The 21,870-nt window shown below is 44.9% G+C and overlaps 1 protein-coding gene across 1 annotated transcript in view; it reads left to right on the top strand.

Annotated features, from left to right (window-relative positions):
- The first annotated feature begins 7,546 nt into the window (after nucleotides 1-7,546).
- Nucleotides 7,547-21,870, top strand: part of BRINP1 (BMP/retinoic acid inducible neural specific 1) — a 180,068-nt gene continuing 165,744 nt past the window's right edge. Inside the window, exon 1 of the mRNA XM_065879019.1 lies at nucleotides 7,547-7,861. The gene's annotated coding sequence lies outside the window, so the exon portion shown is untranslated. The remainder of the gene's footprint in view (nucleotides 7,862-21,870) is intronic.

The raw sequence follows: 21,870 nt of genomic DNA, 5'->3' as shown, positions 1-21,870 counted from the left end.
GTGCATCAAATTCCCACAAATTTAGTGTCTTAAGAAACACATGTTTTTATTGCCTTACAGTTTCTGTAGGTCAGGATTCCAGGCACGGGGTGACTTGATTCTTCACTCAGGGTCTCAGCAGATTGAAAGCAAGGGATCAGCTGAGGCTGTGATTGTCATGTGGAACTTAGTGTCCTCTTCTGAGCTCAGAGGTATAGGCAGAACCCATTTTCCTGAACTAAGGTTCCTGTTTTCCTGCCAGCTGTCAATCAGAGACTACTTTTAGCTCCTAGAGACCACCCTTGTTTTTTGCTGTATAATATAACGTAATCACAGGAGTGCTAGTGCCTCATATTCACGGGTTATATTCCCTCTTAAAGGAGAGGGGATTATACAAGGGCAAGGGTCACTGGGGGTCAACAATAGAATTCTGCCTACCAAATAAGCTGAGAACACATGGGCCAGAGGACAAATAGACTTGATTTGTCTGGGGAACAGAGCTTAACTAGTGACAGAACTGGATTAATGGCCATTTACTTGGCTCCAAGTTCATCTCTCTACTTCTGCTCTCTGTAAATCAAATGCTTCAAAGTTGTGTATCTAAAAGTTAATCATCCTGATTTATAATGCTATATTATTCAGGATACATTTAGTAGCAAGTGGCAAAACCCAAATGAAACTGGCTTAAATAGAAAGGAAAGTTATTGGCTCATAGGATGAAATATCTGTCTGTGACTTAAGGCACCTCTGGATCTATTTTGTGGGTAAGCGTTCCTCCATGTTGCCCTCAGTCTCAGTCAGGCCTCCTCATTGCGGTGGCAAAGGTAATCGCCAGAACTCCAGGCTTCGATTCTGCCAGCTAAGTAGCTCCACTATTATTATTTTGGTTTTAGGAGTACTTTTTAATAATGGTTGCAGTAAATGTTCTGGGGCTGACTCTGTACCAATCTGTGTCAATACTCATCTCTCATCCAATCACAGTGACCATTGGGATAGAACACCCTGATTGGCCAGCCTTGGTTATATGCCCTAGAGCTGGGGGGTAGAATCAGCAGCTGAAGGACCAAAAGAACTGAGAAATTTAGAAGGCTGGTTTCCCAAAGGAAAATAAAGATCCTTTAGCTGAAGAGGAAAATGGATGCCAGCCAGTCAAATGCTACCAATAGCCTATGTAGGGCTCCCCCTAGTGGAATGTGGCAGAGAGTGAGAGCTGGGGTGGGGTAGGCCTATTAGAGGGATGTGAGAACAGAGGAGGGAAGGAATAGATTGTTCTATCATTAAACCACCAAAAACATATTTAACAGAAAAATAGAGAACCGTCTTGATGAGTTTGAATACCTGGGTTCAAGTTGTGGGTCCATTATTATAAAGTATTATCTTTATGCAAGTCATACTAAATCCTTGAGCCTACTCTCTTTTCTGTAAAGTGGGGCTACCTGCTGTGCCTACCTCATCTTTCAGTCACTGCCAAAAATAAGGTTTCAAAAAAACAAAGCAAAACAAGGGAGAGACTATCTGTGATTTCAAAAAGGTTTACATATGCTGAATTATTAATTCAAGTAGAATATTGAGATTTGCAATAATGTTATCCCTTGAGCCTGAGCCAGCAGGATAGTATGTTCCTGAATGCCTTTCTAAAACCCTTTTTAGAAGTCATATTCCACCAGGGTAATGGCCTGGGCAAGCTCAGACCTAAGGCAGCTGAAACTTTGGCAACACAAAAGAAACAGGGAGGAGAGAGAGTGAAAGCTGAGCATGTTTAGCAGAACAAATCTGCATGTGCTCATGTCCAAAGACATCCACTCTCGTGGCTGGGGGAGCCAGTTGGTAGACCGGGAAGGGTGCATATCCTGGTCAAGGTGTTCGTAGGTGATGACATGGCTCCAGAATTTCAGTGTGTTTGCTATAAGAACGCAGCCATAGCTGAAGATACCGAGAGCATGATTCACATATGTAAATAAGCTTCATAAAAGGCAGAAAGTGAAGGGTATCAATAGACTTAAAGATTGAAGGGCTTAGGAAGAACTCCTGTTTATTCAATAAATATATACGACTCCTCCCATGCAAAGGGCTAGGTAGCGTGGTGACTATGAGCTTGGCTTCTGTAGCAAGGTGACTGGGTTTGAATCCTGGTTCTGGGTAGGTGACACTGGGCAATTTGTTTAACCTCCTCCGTTTTCCTCATCATAAAATGGGAGTTACGGTCATAATAACAGTACTGATGTCACAGGGCTGTATGAAGGATTAAATGAAATATTATTTGTGAAGCACAGAGAATAGTTCCTAGGACATAGGGCATGGTTAATACATATCCACCATACTTGTATGTACCAAGATCTCATCACAAAGGTATCTTTTGTGCCTTTGAGTTTTAGTTCTAGCTTAAGAAATATACATTAAACAATAATATCACCAATGATTGTTTAATTACAATGATGATACATGTTATGAAGGAGACATTAAGGGTTGTGAGGGAATTGATATCAGGAGACCTATCTTGGTCTGGAGGTCAGAGAAGTGACATTTACCCTGATACCTACAGGGTGAGCAGGACTTGGCTGGTAATGGAAGGTGGCTTCTGACAGAGGGAACAGCTAGCACAAAGACCTAGGGGCATAAAGGAACTTTGTGAATCTAGTAATTGGAAGGGGGTCAGTGTGGTTGTAGTGGAGGAGGAGACGTGATATTAGGGAGGAAGATCACGTGCATCCTTGCACGCTTCATGTTCAAGTATTTTATCCAAACTGAAGTCATGCAGTATATGACGTGTGAACTAAATATTTAAGGAGAGGTCAGATTTGGTTATGCAGGAGTGAAGGGTTGCTGGGAGAAAAAGACATGGCAGTGGAGGGGCCAGTCTGATTAAGGGCACGGAGAGAGGGACACTGGGAACCGGGAGCCAGTGAGCATTAATTTTTGCTAACAGAGAAGGTACAGAGGTGATAATTAGATATAAATAAGATAGTAAAGAACACAGAGGCCAGATGATGGAGGGCACTGAATTCTGGGCAGAAAGGTTCTGATTTTGATATTTTGGTATATAAGTAACATCCTCCAGGTTCTGGATGAGTAGAATGGTGGATAAGAGTTGTGTTTTGACCATATTGTCCCAGGAGGTTTGGGAAAAAGTAAGGATGGAGAGGGAAGTGGGGGGGGGGGGTGAGGGGAAGAGAGAGAGAGAGAGAGAAAGGAGAGGGAGAGGGAGAATGAGAATGAATTTTAATTTTATTCAATTAGGAGATGCTCATAAAAACCTAGATGGAAGGCTTGAATGTTGCTCATACAAAGTAATCACTCAATAAATATTAGTTCTTATTAATTCAGCTGCTTTTAAAACAAAATAAAAATAACTCGATAGGTGCCAAATGTTATACCTCATATAGAGGCAAATTTTTCCTCCTCTTAGCTCTTGTAGCATCTCCTGTAGATCTTGCACATGACGCTAATTTCTATGGTGCATTGTGATTGTTTAGGGATAAGTTTGACTTAGCAATGGACTTCAGACTCCTAGAAGACAGAGACCAGGGAAGATATTTATTTCTGAATCCTTCACATCACCTCACATTCAGTAGGCACTTAACAAAGGTGGACTTTTCCTGCCTTTGTTCAGTCTATTCTGAACCCAAAGCACCCCAGATTAAGGGAGTTTAACTCCTTTGAGATTTGATGGAGTAGTAAACTTAAACTTTTGATGCAGTAGCAGGTGGCTCAGAGTCCACAAATAGGGCCAAAACTTATCTTTATTTAAGAAGAGGAAAGTAAAACTTCCAGTTCAACCCTGAACATTTATCTGTATTTCTTGTTTATTTCTAGAAAAAAAAAAAGGCTGTTTACCTTTTGTTTTGTTTTCTCTGTTGGCTTTCCTTTTACAGTTTTTTAACCTCAAATCTAAATGAAGCAATCTATAAAATCTAAGGTCAGGCTGAAGACGGTAAAAGTCATCTACTCTATATGTCCTGAATCTGGGGTCCAGGTGTAGACCTCCGTGAATGAGACTGGCAAAGAGGGATTCAATGAAATTCCATGCAAAATGTTGTGGCCATTTTAAAAACATATTTTTCACGAGAGAGGGTCCATAGAAATTGTGAGGTTCTCAAAGGAGTCCATGACTCTAAAAATATAATCCAGTGCTTATCAAACCATCACGTTTTGAAGACTAAAAAGGAACCATCCCATTGTCTCACTAAATGTCCTTGGAAAAAGGTCCCATTCTAATATCACCCAAGATCTATAGACAGGAAGTTCTTTCCTAAGTCTATCCTAATCCTTTGGCACCTCCCTCCCCATGCAATCCCTTGGTAAATTCAGTGGAAATAGCAAACAGCTGCTCACCAACACCCACCCCAAAGAAAGAACAAGACATTTCTCACATATCTCAAGCTGCCTTAAATGTTCTTTCTTTGGCAAAGAAGAAAAAAAAGAGAAATATATTTTTGGCCTCTAAACCTTTTCCCACCCGTGTGCATTTCTGCAGAAATGTTATCCATATGGTTCCGATTGCTTCCTCCATAAGTCATTAGGAATGCTTTGCACTGAGAACTCTTCTGATGACCGAAGAGTCTTTGGAGACTTTAAAAATGGCCCTTTTAGCCTTTCTTCATAGAAACAAGGAAGCTAAACAGAGTCAAATGCAAATGAACTAAGACCTGGAAAGGTTGAAGTTTTATTCAAAATTCAGAGACCATGAGACTTAAATATATCCATGCAAAGCCTACACCTCCTCCTCCAGGGACAAGAGCTGATAAATACTCCACTGGCAAAGAGGATGCCATGGTCTCAGCCATTTAAGTTGATATTTAGGGTTGGATGCAGTGACCCCATTAAATCCTAAGCTCTTTCAATCACCCTGAAGCTTTCCCATTATTCCCAGGGGACACAGTAAAGATTTTAGAGTTAGATTTGGGTGTGGAATTCTTGACTCCATCACCTACTAGCTGTACCTTGGCATGCTATTACCTATCTCATACCTCATAGCATTTTTAAAATTATAAAAGATAATATAGGGAAGCCCCAAATGAAATGCCTGATGCATAGTAAAAGTTCAAAAATTCTCTCTCTCCTTTTTCTCTTTTTCTCTGTTTAGTAAATAATTGGTACTTGGAAGGGTTCCGTGTTTCCTGGGGGAAATACTGACTGTGTGAGGTGTAGGAGAAGAAGATAGGAAAATGTTCCATAGTGTTAAGTCCCCTCTTTCTAAGTCATCTGGACCACAGCCATCTTGGGAGACTGATTAAGAGAGAAAAGCTAAGAGGAATCAGTCTGTACCTTGGTCCTCCTCTGAAGCTGCCTAACTAGATGTTTCAGACTGATTTCAGAACTTAATTCCCAGCAGGCCTGCTGTAGCCTAAAATCACTCAAGGAGGGATATTTGAGCTGGGAGATGATGGAGAAGCAGAGAGAAAGAGAGGGAAAAAATAAAGGAAGAGATGGAGTAGAAAGAGACAGAGAAGAAGAAAAAAAAGGCAGAAGAGAGGAAAGAAGAAAGGAAGGGGGCTTCCCTGGTGGCGCAGTGGTTGAGAGTCCACCTGCCGATGCAGGGGACACGGGTTTGTGCCCCGGTCCGGGAAGATCCCACATGCCGCGGAGCGGCTGGGCCCGTGAGCCATGGCCGCTGAGCCTGCGTGTCCGGAGCCTGTGCTCCGCAATGGGAGAGGCCGCAACAGTGAGAGGCCCGCGTACAGCAAAAAAAAAAAAAAGGAAATAGCAAGAGGAGATAGCGACCTGGGGCTGCATACTGAGATGGATGGGAGAAGCAGTGTGTGTGGTGAGTGTATTTTTTTGTGGTTGGAATCAAAGGCAGAAATGTCTCAGGAATCATGGGCCAGGATCTGAACCTGAGCGGGAAGACGAGGGAAGGAGAAATTTGTCCAAGCAAAAAGGGAGGTGTTTCTAGCAGGCAGAGAGAGAAAAACCCCTCCTTGGTCAGTGGCTGGAGAGCTGTCCGTGGTGCTGACTGCCCGTCATTTGCAGCAGACAGTAGGAGAGAGGAACTTTGAACTGGCTACTGCGTCTCTCTTCCCCGCCTCCTCTCCTCAGTCCTGTACTTCTCAGACCCAGGCTCGTTCTCTTTTCATCTCTTGTCCCTTTCCTCCTTGCCAATTAAATATTTTTTTCCTCAAGTTCTCAATTCCTCACTCAAGAATTTCTTTTCCATTCGAGCGCGGTTTTGTCTGGGGAGGTGCCCATGTGGGTCCGTTCCAAGGCTCCTCTTCCTCTAATTAATTCACTAGCCCCTAGATCCTTTTAGGTCTAAGTATCACATCTCTCTCCTATCACCCTTCGGGTAATAATAACATTAGTAACAATAGCAACTGTAATTAAAGATAACATGCTTTGAGCACTCAGTAGGTGCCGGGGAGTATTCCAAATGATCCTACATACATTAACTCATTTAAATATTACGCCAGCCATGTTAGATAGGTAGTTATATTATCCTGTTATACAGATGAGGAATTAGAGCTTAAGAGGTAAGTGAATTGACCAAGATCACATACCTACAGGATTCTTACTCATCTAGGGCCTGCACTTTTACTGAGTCTGGGTTCTGTTAAATTTCTCATCACTTTTTCCTTATTGCTCCCTGCCCCTTCATCTGGTACCTTCGCCAATGCCTACACTTGCCTAAGCTTCCAGGGACTAGGAACCCTCATTGCTGATTTGGTTTAAATTAAAAAAGGAAGCAAAGTAAGCAAAAATACAGAATATGCGCTGTGTGAGAATTCAGAATGTGTTCTGGCCTTCTTTTCTGCTTTAGGCAGAGGCCCCGTGCCAGCAACCCCAGCCTGCATTTCAGACTAAATTGGGAGTCTTTGGTTCTCTGTATTAATGCCTTAGCCCCCGTACCCTCGCCCCTTTCCTGCCTCTGGTGGTATCGAGAGAACTTTGTGTCCCCTCAGCGTCTCACTCCTACATCCTACCCACGTAGAGAGAAGCACTTGCTTAATTCTGGGAGGTGACGTGGGCTCATGCCTACACATACAGAGAAACAAACAGTCTGAAGTACTCATAGAGAGCCACGCAGATACAAACGGACCCACACGGGCACCTCCCCAGACAAAACCGCACTCGAATAATTACGCACAGACCCACAAGCACCCGCATACCTAGAAACAGATACCCGCGACGCACACAGCTACAGAAACGCTTAAGAGCATCACGATGCGGGGATCTGCGCATACCCACCACACACAGTCCCTTTGGGTGCTCAGACTCGGAGAGACGCCACCCTATTCCCAGACCCACGAGACTCCCCAGTGGCTCAGCCTCAGCCCACCCAGGCCGCCCCTCCCTCCGAGGAGGCCTCCCTTCTCTCGTCCTCTCTCTTCTCCTCCTCCTCCGCCTAAAGATGTACAAAACACTCCTCAGAATAAACCCCGGCTCCTGGCTCCTCCCTGCCCGCCCCTAGGCAGCCGCTCCCCCATTCATCTTCGCCGGTCGCCGGGTAAGTCCCTCCCCCAGCGTAGCCCGGCCTCTGCTGCTCCCCGCCCGGAGACCGCGGCGCACTTGGACTTCCCTCTCCATTCGCTAGTCGCCTCGCTCCCGGGCCCCAGGGCTGCGAACTGAGCTGGCGCGGAGGGGGGGGAGAGGAGGAAAGCGCAGGCGAGAGAGGGCGAGAGCGAGGGAGCCAGAGCCGGAGAGCCGGGAGACAGAGGCAGCAGGGACCGCCTTCCGGAGCCGGGATTCATGCCTGTCCTCGGGACCAGCGAAGGGGACTTTACGGCTGAGTATGAGCCAGGCTGCTAGGAGCCAGGTACCCCTACGCCTGCAGTCCCCGCGCCGTTCCCGGTATGCGAGCTGGACGCAGGGCTCTCCCAAGTTCCCTCCGAGCCGAATAAAAAGCGTCCGCGCGCAGCTCTCCGCCAAAGACGGACGTTGACTCCAGGTAAGGCGGCGCCGGGCGCCGGGCAGGCAGCCCCGCTGCCCTTGGAGACCGCCCGGGACCGCATTCGGGGCGCTCCCGCCCGCCCGGCCCCTCCCCCTCCCGGCCCCCTTCCGCGCTTCCCTCGGCCACCCCGACGCCTGCAAGTCCTCTCAGCTTTCCTGGGGGGGGGGGGGTGTCTCTGTATTCTGGGGCGCAGAGGGTTAAATGCGGGTCTTAGGAAGTGGCCTGTGTGCTCCCCGCGCGCTCCCGACGTGTGTACCATGGTGAGAACTTGATATGGTGCTAGTGTGTGTTTGCGTGTGCGGCGTCGTTTGCGTTCGATGCGTGTGTTTGTGATGTGTGTGTGTGTGTGTGTGTGTATGTATGTATAGGGGAGGGGATGAAAAGAGGTCCTCTAACCTACTTAAGGCACGATGTGTGTGTGTGCATGCTTGTACGTGTATGTCTGTCTGCGCTCGTGTGTCTTTTTAATTAGGTCTCTCCAGCGTACAGGGAATGGGATCCTTACTATAGGATCACGTAGCCATCGGGAAACCCGCTGTGGATTCCCCTTGGGGCTCTGGGCTTGGAATTTGGGGAGGATTCCGGGGATCGGGATGGTACCTTATTTAGCCCAATATTGGTACCTTTGAAGGAAGATTTCTCCAAAGGATGGAGATCTGCTACACTTGGACTCACCGTTTAATGTGAAAGAGAAATGGCCAAACCCTGAGGCAATGAGAGGCTGTCACTTTAAATTCCACACTGGGCAGATTCCAGGATTCTGATGGGAAATTGGAGTCACTGGGAGAAGTCGCAGGTGGACTCATCTGGGGCAAGTCTGGGATAGAGTCTACCCTGCCTCTCTGTTTGTAATCACAACAGCATTACAGCACCTCCTGTTTCTGTGCTCTGGGGGAGGATCTGGGCAAGTCTGTATGGATCCCCCTCCAGGGAAAGGAGAAAGGGTCCTCAGGGACTTGCTCATCCATCATAGCTACATAGAATCGCAGAGGAAATTTCATCTGGGGGCAGCTCTGAGAAATATGGTAGGAGATGGATGGGGCACTTCCCTAAGACAGATCCCTCTTTCCCTTCCCCATTGGGGAGACCCAAGGGAATCTTTTCCTGTACTATGCCTCCTCGTGGCTCCACTGGGCTTAGGAGGATCCTGGGAGAAGGCAGAGAGGCAGTGTGTGTATGTGTGTGTGTGTGTGTGTGTGTGCGCGCACACGCGTGCGCGCGTGCGCTTCAATACTGAAGGAGACCTACAATTTGGGAACTGGTTGTGGGTGGAGAACTCATGGCGGAGTGTGGCGGTAATTGACTTAAACTGCTGTTGATCTGCACCTCACATCTCTTGCTTGGCTCCAACATACTGCCAAGGGCACACAGGGCTGGTGGGAAGAATCTCAGTAAGGAAGACAGTTCGGGCCAAGCCCCCCTCTCCTCTTTCCTCCACCTTCTAGGAGGCTGTCTAGGTAAGTCCTTTGGCCTCCCGGGCTAGGTCCTGCTAGGCTTGGACTCTGGGGCCAGCCATTGATTTGATTCCCGGATGTGTCTTAAAGGCTTGCCCTACTCAGCAAAAATGCTGAGTTTTGCTGCTGTTAGCATGGCTTCCAGACTCGGCAGCTGTTACTTTCCCGAGGTAAGAGGCAGCCGTTCTGCTGTTAGGCAATGAGGCGCTGGAGGACAAGGGCTGAGATGCTGGGACCACAGCCTCTTGTCTACCTAGGCAGGAAGGGGCCAGTGGAAAGGTCTTCTAGGGGAAAAAAGTAGAAATATACTTGTCTTAAAAACCTATATGTATATATTTATCTTCTGGGGAGAGATAAAAGCAAACGTGTTCGCGGGAACCTGCCCTAGCGGGTGGGTGACTGTGCTACCTGCAGGCACTTGCAGACACACCGTTCTCTGGCCAGAGGCTGACACCTCAGGCTGAAGCTTCACGCGGCCACAAGGAATCTGCTTTGGGAAACTCATGTCAGAGCAGAGGTCCCCACTTCACTTTAGGTGGGGTGTGTGAAGGCAAAGTAGGAGACCCCGTGTTAGGAACTGCTCTCATTTTCTCTCTCTTTTAATACATAGACAATAGAAGCTGGACGGAATATTGAAGAGCAGAAGGGCAGGAGTCTGTAGCCAGAGAGGCCATGAGAAGTCCCCAACATTCTCTAGCGAGTTGGTGGGATGCCCAGGGCTAGAACCTGTGATGCCTGACAGCCAGATCAATGTCTTTTCCTCTTGGCCACACTGCCCAGGGACTATATATTGCTCTCCACCCGTACCCTGCCACCATGTTCCCATCCAAGATAATCGATTATCTTCCCTCATCAAACTTCTCATTTCAGAGATGCACTTCAAAGCTGTTCCATCTGGAAACATGACCTGGAGAGAAAGGGTCCAACGCTTTAATCACACTCCCGGTTAGACAGAAACAGACAGACAGACATACACCTGCACAGAACATACATTCCTTCTCTAATGCCTTCAGAGAATGACACACAGCTAGGGACCTAATGCTGCCCATGCCTAGTAGACAGAAGCCAGCAGAGCATCTGGACTGTACCTGAGCTCTTTATTAAGAAATGCTTTGCTTTCCCCAGAGCCAAGTGTCCACCCATCTAGCAATGCAAATACTTCAGGCAAATTCATTTCTTTACATCAATGAGTCTCGTACCCCTATACAATCATACACGTTGCCGTCACGGGAGCATGCACAAGCACACATACATACATGGCACTCACATGGACACACGCAGATTTAGAAATCTTTTCTACTTGGTATACTTCCCAGAAGAGAATTGCAACCTCTGCACCAAATTGCTTTCGCCTATATGAAAGCATCAGCCACACGAAGACTGGGACTCATAGTCCCATGGAACGGGAAGTATAAAGCCCTGTGAAAGATGGGCTCTTAGGAAGTTTAGAATCATGTGCAAGCAAAAGTGTGCTCCCGGACTCCTAGCTGCTCTTTTTGGGGTGCAGGTGAACATGGAGAAAAAACACATGGGTGTTTCAGGCCCATCCGCAATAGAGCCTTTCCACACAGGCTTTCCCGGGGCTGGATGGCACTTTAGCTCCCAGAAGGGGGAGCTGTGACTCCATTTCAATCAAGAAGAAACAGATCAGAGATTCCAAATCAGCTGTTGAGCCCCTGTTGAGTTTAGACAGCCTAGCTCAGACTGCAATGAATATATTTGAAATTGTACAGGTGGGGACCTTAAAAACACTCTCCCCTGGTCCGTCCAAATAAGACATCTCCTTCTTAGTGCTTACAAGAGTTTATGCTTTTGACCAAAAAGTCCTCTGTTCCTCTGGAAAGGTCTTTGCCCAAGGGACCTTCAGTTGTGGGAAGAGAAAATTTCTGATTTGCATCCTCTAGCTTATCCCCTCCTGATTCCTTAGATGAAATCACCAGTACCTATCACCTGACCAGGCCACTAGGGTTAGCCATATCCTACTCATCTTCTCTACCTGCGTCCGCCCTAATCGAAAGATTAACGAACTGGCCACTGAACTCCCAGTAATCATATTAAAGACAAGATGGGGGTCATGTGAAGAGGACGAATCTTCAAATGTCATTCTCCAAATAATTCCCCTCATTGTTTTCCATTCTAACCCCTTCTGCAAGGAGTACCTCTATCTTTCCCTCCTCCATTTCACAATGTCAGCCTCATATTTTTAATATCCTACCTGTATTTCAGCTTCCAGCTCAAATGACCCTTCCAAGAAGTCTTCCCCAAATCTTATTTTGTAATTAATCTCTTTCTACCCTGTTCTTTCATATAATTTTGTCTGAAGCTCTGTTTTAGCTTGCGTCTCTCTTTGCCCTGTTTCATACCTCTGTGGGCCTGTGTCTCACTTGCTCTCTTCAATATGGTCTAAGATCTTAGGAGCATCTTTTTATCCCCAGGGACTGACACAGTGTAGTTGCTCTAGAAATGTTTGCTGTTACATTCGAAGCCCAGTTTGATCAACAGCTGTAATTTCTCTCTCTCTTTCCCTCTTTCTCTTTCTGATAATTGTTTCATATTCACTCAAAGCAATTCAATCATGGCTTCAAAATTATACCACCTGTACCAATAATGTAGGGATACCAATGATGATACAGACAAGTAAACTTCTCTCCTACTTGGAAGTGAAAGTTTCCCTGCTGTGTTCCTGGGTCTTTAGTTTTGTTCTCATTTAATCTTCCTTCTCACCCAGTGAGGCAGACACAGCCCCTTTTAGTGAAGAGGAAAGTGAAATGCAGGATGTATAGGTCCCTTGCCCAAGAGGAGAGTGAAACTCAGTATGGCTAGGTCCCTTCATATAACCAACAGAGCTAGAATTTGAACCTAAGTCCTCCTTGCTTCAGCATCTCTGCCTTTTCCAGTGTACCTCTGAGTTAATGGTAACTGTTGTGGGTGGCCAAGAGGATTGGGTTGTTCAGTAGTTGCTAGGAACAGTTGGGGGGCATATTATTAACTCTTTGAAATTGATGTTTCATGACATTCATCAAAGAATCTCAGTGTTTTAAGGTTGCACTATAACCAAACCTTTCTCCTTATTCAAGAACCAAGAGTCCTTTTTGTAATATCCATAACACATGGCCACGCAGTCTCATTTTTAGTACTTTTAGCAACAGTGAACTCTTTGCCACACAAAGCAGCCTGTGTTGTCTAGGGAGAGCTTTGCTGGAATGTTTTCTCACCTTGACACTAAGTCTGCCTTCCATCCATAAGTCTCTAAAATCATATAACACAAGTATAATTCTCTTCCAGTCTTATAACCACAGATATTCTCTTTCAGACTAGATGGGCCTATTTTCACAGTCCTTTCTCCTGTAACATCCATTCAGGCCCCTCACCAAACTGTATGTTGTCCTGTGGGCATCGTCTAGTTTATCTTACTTACGGGGTAAGCCACAAAAGGGAGAGGTGAAGTTGAGTGAGGATTAAAAGGGACGTTCATTCATTTATTGATTCAGCAAATATTTATTGGCTGCCTACTATTTTTCAAGCATTGCTATAGACCAGTTCTGTCAAATAGAACTTTCTGTGATGCTGGATATGCTCCCCGTGCTGTCCAGTATGGTAGCCACAAAGCACATGTGACTGCTGGGCACCTGAAACATGGCTAGTGTTACTTTGGGTTTTTTATCTTATTTAATTTTTATTCATTTTATTTTAATTTAAGTAGCTGTATGTGGATAGTGGCTACTTACTGAACAGCACAGATCTGGACATCAGAACTGTAGCATGAACATGGTCCTGTTCTCATGGAGCTCATAATCTAGTGGGGAGAGATTGCTGATAAATGAGTAAAGACATAGGCAAACAAAACAATTGCAAATAAAAATTGGGGGTAATAGGCTAGAAAGAAATGTAGGTCACAGAACTTTAGATAGGGTCGTCAGGAAAAGAATTCTCGGAGGGAGTGATATTAGAACTGAGATTTAAATGAAAAGGAACCAACCTTGTGATTATGTGGGGAAAGAATATCATATCAGAGGCAGAAAGAAGAACAGTGATGACGTCACTAGGCAGGGTCAAGCTTAGGAAATCTAAAGGATAGTGTGACTGAAGCTTTTGCATGAGAAAGGGAATGTCATAAGATGAAAATAAGGTAGGGAGGGCTTCCCTGGTGGCGCAGTAGTTGAGAATCTGCCTGCTAATGCAGGGGACACGGGTTCGAGCCCTGATCTGGGAGGATCCCACATGCCGCGGAGCAACTAGGCCCGTGAGCCACAACTACCGAGCCTGCGCGTCTGGAGCCTGTGCTCTGCAACAAGAGAGGCCGTCATAGTGAGAGGCCCGCGCACCGAGATGAAGAGTGGCCCCTGCTTGCCACAACTAGAGAAAGCCCTTGCACAGAAACGAAGACGCAACACAGCAAAAATTAATTAATTAATTAATAAACTCCTACCCCCAACATCTTCTTTAAAAAAAAAAAAAAGAAAAGAAGGTAGGAAGAGGCCAGATCACAAAGGTCTTGTACAAGGTGAAGGATGAGAAGTTTAGACATCTCCCCTTTGCAATCTCCCTGTCTAGGAAGTAGGTAGTCTGAGGACTGAGCTGAGGAGAGTTTGGAGATTGACAGAAGCTCATCATTACGTGTTCTCTCTGGGTTTTCTTTGTGTCCATTTTTAATCAGTCATTTCAGTGAATTCCTCTACTCTTAATTTCTAGTCCTGCTCTGAGTGCTACACACTCTGGAAATACCCAAATCTAAAGGGAGGGGGAGGACCTGGAGAGGGGGGAATGGCTAGAAAAGGAGAAGAGGAATGAATACCTGGGGAGAAGTAATTGAAATGAAGTCTAATGAAAAAGGAGGAAAGCTGGAATCAGTTTGGATCAGCAAATATTTATTGCATCTCTTGTCTGGGAAAGGCCTTAAACAAAATGGCTTGGGGGTATGGCGATGAATCGCGCCAAGGACTAGAGGAGGTCTGCAAATCCATAAATAATTAGCATTCATGGAGACTGATCATTGCCATTTCAGAAGTTCTGTGAGAGTTTGGTGAAGGGTAAGATTAAAAGAAGACACAGAGATGGTGGTGGTAGAGGAAGGAGGTGGATGGCTATGATTATAAAGTGTTGGAGATCAGAGATGACATCTGTTCATGTTATATCTTCATTAATTCCAAGTGTACGAAGAGCACAGAGACTCAGGGCACCTGATTTTAGTCCTGGCTCCTACCACCGCATATGTGGATCACCTTGAGAACATATCTGCCCTTCTCTGGGCTTGCCTCCTCCCAATTAAGAAGGACCACACGGTGGCCTGCCTTACCGAAGGGATTTGCCCAGCTCTGCGGAAATGGTGCATGACGAAATTCTTGTAAAAGCAGAGAGAGACTCACACGCGGTAGCCACACTTCATCATAAGGTTTAGATGTCTTCTCAAAAAAGCAAATCAAAAAGAAGTCATACCTCAGGGCACAGATTGTGACTCAACAGTGTTGCTGAGTGGGATAGAGGTGGCTTGCTTGTAACTCTTAATATCAAAGGATTACGTGTTAGCAGGAAACCCACTGTCCTCCTGGAACATGGTAGCCTAGAAAGGCTGCCTAGAAATCTATAGACAGTCCTCGCTACTGAGGGGGTGGAGAAGATAAGGAGGCTGAGGAAATGTGAAATTAATTTCCTTTTTGCATATGAGGGTGAGGGGCATCTTTATCTCTCAAAGGAACTGTCTTTTGGAGATTGCAGTGGCCTTAAGGCAAATAGACTGAAAGAGACAGGGTGTGGGAAAGTTAAGAGTGGTAAATTACCAGGCCTGTCCGCCATCAGTTGTTGGACACAGGAAAGAAAGCCTGGGGTGGACACAAAATACATCATTCTGAACAAATCTTGTTCTCAGTTTGTGATTATCTCACAGGGTGCAGAGCTGCATACAACAATGTCAGGGCCATCTTGGGAACAGCTAAGAGACTGTGTTCCCCCCAAGTGTGAGGAGGTAGATGCATAAGGCAATTAACAAAAGCAAGATGCCATGGTTTTTGTGTAAATTGCAAAGGTCAGAGCAGCAGGGTTCCAAGTAAATGGCCCATCTGAACAGCTAGAACCGTTTGTAAGGGTTAACCCAATACTGGCCCGGAGGGGTTTCTGAGGCATAATTTATCTAGCCTTTCAGAAGTCCTGCAAATGAACCAGTAGGAACCTCTATGAGAAAAAATGGATCCTGGGGGTATTTTGGAGCAGTTGAGTTACAGATTGATGACAAGCTGATTCAGGAGGAGGAAGGGCAGACATCTAGGATGCCATTGCTTTTTAGAGGACCCACACTTCTAAGTGGTCAGTCCTTACGTAGGTGAATTTCTGGTGGGCTGTGGAATCCCTAGACACTCCAGAGACCCCCACCCCCACCCCAAGATCGATCTGGAAGACATTCCAAGAACTGTGATATCTACCTTAAGTAAGTATGTTTTGGTTTACATGGTAGTGGATAAGCTAAATTTCTCATGGAATTTGATGGGCTCTGGGTTTACAGGCACATCATAGGGGAAGGACCCACAAGAAGCCTTACCTGGTACTATAAAAACATCTGCACAAAGCACAGGAGCCATTAAAAAAAGAAAATCAGCACTTTGTTGTGTTTGGGAATGGAGGGAAAGATTGAAAAGTAGATTACCCAGCAGCAGGAGGTGGTAATATGGTTTTCCTACTGGGATCAGTTTTGGAGTCATGACTCTCTAAGGTGATGTGGTCCTCGTCAAGTGCCATTACCAGAGTTGGCCGAGGCAAGGGAGGGCTGAAAGGGGTCTAAAGAAATTTATTCTGAATGCATATCAGCAGGACAGCGTCATTCAAAGTCCAGTGAAACCTCACAAGTGATTCCTGAAAATATTACTGTATCAGCCGCAGTTTTACCTGCCCTCTCCTCTCAATTCCTGACAGTGAGAATTATACATTTACGCAGAGCATAGGGTAGGACTTGAGGAGTTCTGGAAGGGTATTCGCCCACAATATTTAGTGATGGCTGATCTATCACAATTAGAGAACCATTCTTGAAGTGGAGCAGTGGGTATGCCAAGAATGTCAGCAGTTCTTTGAGCTGTACTGGGTACTTGGCATAGATATCTTGTTGAATGTTCTCAACGAGCACGTGCATAAGCAGTCTCATCCCCCACGCTAGAGACGAGGAAACCAGGGCTTAGTGCGGTGATGCCCCTCGGTCAAGGCCACACGCTGAGTCAGTCATGTGTTGAGGATTTGTACTATTTCTGTCTCACTTGAAAGCCTAGTGGTTGAAAGCGTGGACTCCAGAGTTTGCATGGCAGCTGTGCCACTGACTAGCTCTGTGACCTTGGCCAGATCACCTGATGTTTCTCTGCCAGTTTCTTCATCTGTAAAATGAGCATAGCAGTAGTTACTCCTCATAGAGATATTGTGGGGTTTTAATGAGTTTATACGATAGGTACTTTGAATCATGCCTGGCAGATCATCACCATTATATAAACGTTAACTATTATAACTTTTTTTTTTTTATTATTACTACACCCTGTTGCATTAGATGAAATGTCGCCCAGGCCCCAGGTATGTTCCCCAACTGGAAAGGTCCTGTAGGAAAGAGATTATTATCAGGTTCGAGGCACTACCTTGCAAATGAGCTTTCTCAATCTTTTCTTTCCTTTTGGAGGCACCTCGTGGTATGCAGAGCTTCCCTGGCCAGGGATTGAACCCGCGCCCCCTGCAGTGGAAGCACAGAACCCCAACCACTGGACCACCAGGGAAGCCCCTCTCCATCGTTTTTACCAATCCTGTTCCCTCATATGGCAATGTGATACCAGCAGTTAGGCGAGAGATTAAGAGAGTGGGAAAAGGCCTTGAAAGATTCAAAATGATTGAGGCAGATTTTTTAATTCTTTCTATTACCACGTGTCAGAAAACAGATATAGCCATACGATCATTGACCAATCAGGGCTGAAAAGTCATCTTCAATATGGTCCGGGTCAACTTTCTCATTTTTTTTACATATACACTTTTTCCTCTTTAGGGTCCAACTATATCTGAGTTGGTCATGGTACCCTAGTCCCCTGCAGCCCATGTCATTGTACCTCTTGATTTGGTGTCCTAATCTGTAAGACCTGGGTGTTCAGCAGGTACCTATGGGAGAGCAGCTGATTGACAGCAGGCCACACACCCTCGTGAGAACCATGTTTATCATCCTTCTCCTCACGACTCCCCTCTTCCTTGTCTTCATCCTGTATCTTACCAACTGCTTGTATATCTTAACATGTGTATCTTATTCAGCCTTCACATTCTGAAGCTGGAATTCTTCTCCCCATTTTCCAGATGCGGACCACATGCCTCAGAGGTGAAAGGATTTGCCCCAAGATAAAAAACGAGTGATAGCATCAGGTCTCAAACCCATATCATCAGACACTAAACATAACGTCTTTCTACTGAACTGCCCTCCATCCACACACACCCCTAAGGCATGCATGGTCCAGCCCCTAGAAGCTTGGTGGCTTCCCCAAATCAAGGTGGATTCTTGCTGTTTGGTCTCTGTTGTTTTAGGCCAGGTACGTTGTTGCAAATCTTCAAGCCTTCTGTCATTGTGTCCCTGCCCTCAATCCCAGTCTTGTATATGCCTAAATGAGGAAGGCATCTATCTTACGTGCTCCAGGAGATGTTGTAAATGGTGTCACTGGAGGGAGACTCCTTAAATCTCCTTAATAACCTGCATTTTGCTTTCTCTCCTTCTTTATCTGTCAGCGTCATGAATATCTTCCACTCTTCCAGTGCTTTCTGGCTGCCAACTTCATAGCCTCTTAAAATAGTAATTTAACTTCACAATGCCTCAGCAGGAAACCTTAGCTTAGCATGTTTATTTGCACCCTTAAGTTGTGGAAGCTCCAGTGCTGCTGAGACCAGGACCAGTGGTCATAGAATAAGCTACTTTCTGACTCTGGGCCCCAGCCAAGAGCCAAGATCTTACTTTTCTTGGGAATAGAATCACCAAAGCCACCTCTGGTAACAGTAGCACTTTTAAAAGAGGCTCAGGAAATAGCAGGGTGGAGGTGGTATGAATTGTGACAGCCTAATGTTGCAAGAGAAAAGATATATATAGACAGATAGAATATATATTATGTAAAATATATATAGAATACATATGTATATATATTCTCTCTATGTATATAGATATCTATATATACTCTCTCTCTCTCTCTCTCTCCACACACACACACACACACACACACACACACACTCACATGTGAGTGTATAAAGGAATACTGAATGTAGTTGAGAATAGGTAGGAAGGAGAAGAACAGTAGATATAGGGGGAAATGTCCAAGGCAGAGTTCTCTCTCTTAATGAAACCTGAGCCCAGATATGGTCATAAGATCATCTTTTGCCAGAATATGATCTGAATATGATGGGACTTCCAGCTAAAAATGGGATGGGGAACACACTTGGTTCATAAACCTATACAAAAACCCAAAATATTCAGGTTCCCTAGTAATCAAACAAATGCACATAGGAATGTGATGCCACACAACATCATCAAGATGTGTGTGTGTTTTTTTTAATGCCAGCATCCAGTATTGGTAAGAATGAAGGGAAAAAGACACTCTCCTGGGGCATTGGCAGAAATCTTTATTGAATGCAACCTTTTATGAAATGTGACTTTCATTCTTTCATTTAAGAAACAGACATTGTTTATTGAACACTTGTTCTGTGTAAGACATTGTTCTAGGAGCTGTAAATGCAGCAGGGAGCAAAACTGACTAAGCCCCTGCCTGCTTGGAGTTGACCTTCTCATGAGGGAGAAGAGAAATAAATAAACAAGCAAACATATAGTATGTCAGGTGGAGAGGAGGGTCATAGAGGTGGAAGGCAGCCTGGTGGGAGAGGGCGGGTTGTTTTGTATAGATGGGCAATGGACATCCTCAGTGAGATGTTGACATTGGGCAGAGGTCTGTCTGAAGTCATGGGAGCGCCATGAGGACATCCAGGGACGAGCATTCCAGCAAGAATAAAGTCTCTGAGGTCAGACTGTGCTTGGTGGATTGGAGGAACAGTGAGACCAGTGTGGCTGCAGTGAGGTGATCAAGAGGAAGGTGGGGAGAAGAGGAGATGCTCTAGAACAGGGTCAGATCTCTTTCCAACTCTACCGCTCTTGTTGTCTCTGTCCCTGTTTTTTAAAAGAAGATGAAAATCCTTCCATTTTAAGAAATTCCCCATTCCAAGAAGTAAATTAATTATTTGTATGAGAAGAAGGAGTTCAGAGTGTTTGGGAGAAAAAAGGAGCACCAAAACAAAGCATATCATGGAATATCTAGAGTCATTCGGAATGATAGTTAGAGAAGCACATTTATATATTAGAAGGTGGGATGAAAATAGGGAACCTGTAATACGGGGCTAGCAACAGTACCTCCCTATTAGTTTAGCTGTGAATATCTGTGAATTCAGCTGAGAATGAAAATCACGTGTGTAAAGCGCCTAGCAGCATGCCTCATATACAGTTAAGTGCTGAATCAGTAGCACTCATGATGACATTTATCGGTATGGATATATTTTTTGGTAACCTACTAAGTTAAAAAAAAAAACCAAAAAAACCCCCCAAAACCCCATAAGGTACAGAATATTGTGTATAGCATGCTATTTTGAAAGGTGCACCTTAATATAATATTTGAGTGGTTAACTCTGGGCGATAGGCTATGAATGAATTTCAGTCTCTCCTATATACTTACCTGTATTGCCTAATATTTCTTTAATGAATGTGCATTACTTGGGTAATGAGCATTTTAAGCAGTAAGATGTGGTGGACCAGTGAATAGTTCTTGGTAGAAAAAAGCCCTGAAGAAGCAGAGACATGTGCTTTAATGCAGAGTTTGCTAAATTTCTAAGTAATTTGTCCTAAATCAAATTTAAATGGACTGTTTTTTTTTCCTTTTTTTCTTGACCTTGGCCTGAGCAATAATACTCATAAAAACCAAATATTTGATAAGTAATTTATACTTTGCAATATACACTAAAATAGCTCTCATGCCCTTAAAAGACAAGCTGTACCACCTCTGAATCATCTGGAATCATCTGGAATCATTTCACATACTGGTAGTATTTTGTGTGCCACGATTTGGAAAACACAGATTTAGTGGGTGCCACCTGGGAATCAGTTTTGACTCTAAGTGTCACTTTTAGTTTTGGGTAAATCACATTCCTTCTCTGGACCTCAGTTTCCTTGCTTTTAAAATGAGGGCTTGAGATTCAGTAGGGGTCCTAAGACACCCTTTGGAGGTGCACCGGGGGAGTAGGAGGGTTGAGCAAGTGAGATTTACTCAGAGTCCATCCTCACCTTGCCATCTACCTAGAGCAGATCTACTTTATCTTGGCTTTATTACTCTTGTATAAGAGTTGAGTAAAGGGTTCCAGGTCTTTTAAAAAATGACTTGAAAATCATTGGTTTAAACATTAAATGAGGGCTTCCCTGGTGGCGCAGTGGTTGAGAGTCTGCCTGCCGATGCAGGGGACGCGGGTTCGTGCCCTGGTCCGGGAGGATCCCACATGCCGCGGAGCGGCTGGGCCCGTGAGCCATGGCCGCTGAGCCCGCGCGTCCGGAGCCTGTGCTCCACAACGGGAGAGGCTGCAACAGTGAGAGGCCCGCGTACCGCAAAAAAACAAAACAAAACAAAACAAAACATTAAATGGTCTTTAAAGGGGATTTACAAATGATAGATTTTGTCCTCAATTTTAAGTCATTGTCTTGAGCTCTTTGGGAAGCTATGTATGACTCTGACATATCCCCAAGGGCTGAGTGGGAAGAGAAGGCATATGTAAGACTGTGTCTTTGCCACCTTTGTAATCACAATGCACGACATATAATCGCCCTCAAAGATTAAATGAATTCAAGAAGGTATGAGCTATATATTCAAGGCAGCCTCGTATGAAAATGAAATATTTCCACAGGAAACCTCAGGAGTGAAAGCATGCTAATCCATGTTGCCCAGGAAAGGCTTAGGACAGGCAATGGCATTGGAGGGAAGGATCTGTCCTCGTGCAAGTGGAAAGGGGGCATTCCACGTAGAGGAAATGGTGGGCACGAAGACGTGACCCCAAGTTTGTGTCTGTTTTTCATCACAGAACCATAGAATGTTAGAGCTAGAAGGGACCTTACGATGCATCATATCTGACCCTCCCTCTTTTTTTCAGATAAAGAAATTAAGGCTCTGATGGGGGAATGTTATGGCAAAGGCCACGATCTTTATTAGTGAGGTTGTTAAACCTCCCCCGACTCCTGATTCCCCGGCAACAGCTATTCTTCTGACTGAACATTTTCATGTCATTTCCCACGGTGCACGAGTTCCTCTAAAACTCTGAGAAAAAGGTGGTGTGTGGTCAAATAAATTTGGGAGCTGCTTCAATGATTTACCCTCTCTTGGAAATCAAATTATATATAAGCATATTTCCTGACAAAGTCCTGTCATAGAGATTTTAAAATCTAATTCAATCTTTCTCAGAATTTGACTACATAGTTTCAGCTTTCTATATTTTTCATTTAATTCATAATAATGTTCTATATAGCTTACTTGAGGAAACTCT

The sequence above is a fragment of the Phocoena phocoena genome, chromosome 6 (genome assembly GCF_963924675.1).
Source record: "Phocoena phocoena chromosome 6, mPhoPho1.1, whole genome shotgun sequence".
Taxonomy (NCBI): domain Eukaryota; kingdom Metazoa; phylum Chordata; class Mammalia; order Artiodactyla; family Phocoenidae; genus Phocoena; species Phocoena phocoena.
The sequence above is the reverse complement of the archived record's forward strand: the minus strand, read 5'-3'. Positions and strand labels throughout refer to the sequence as shown.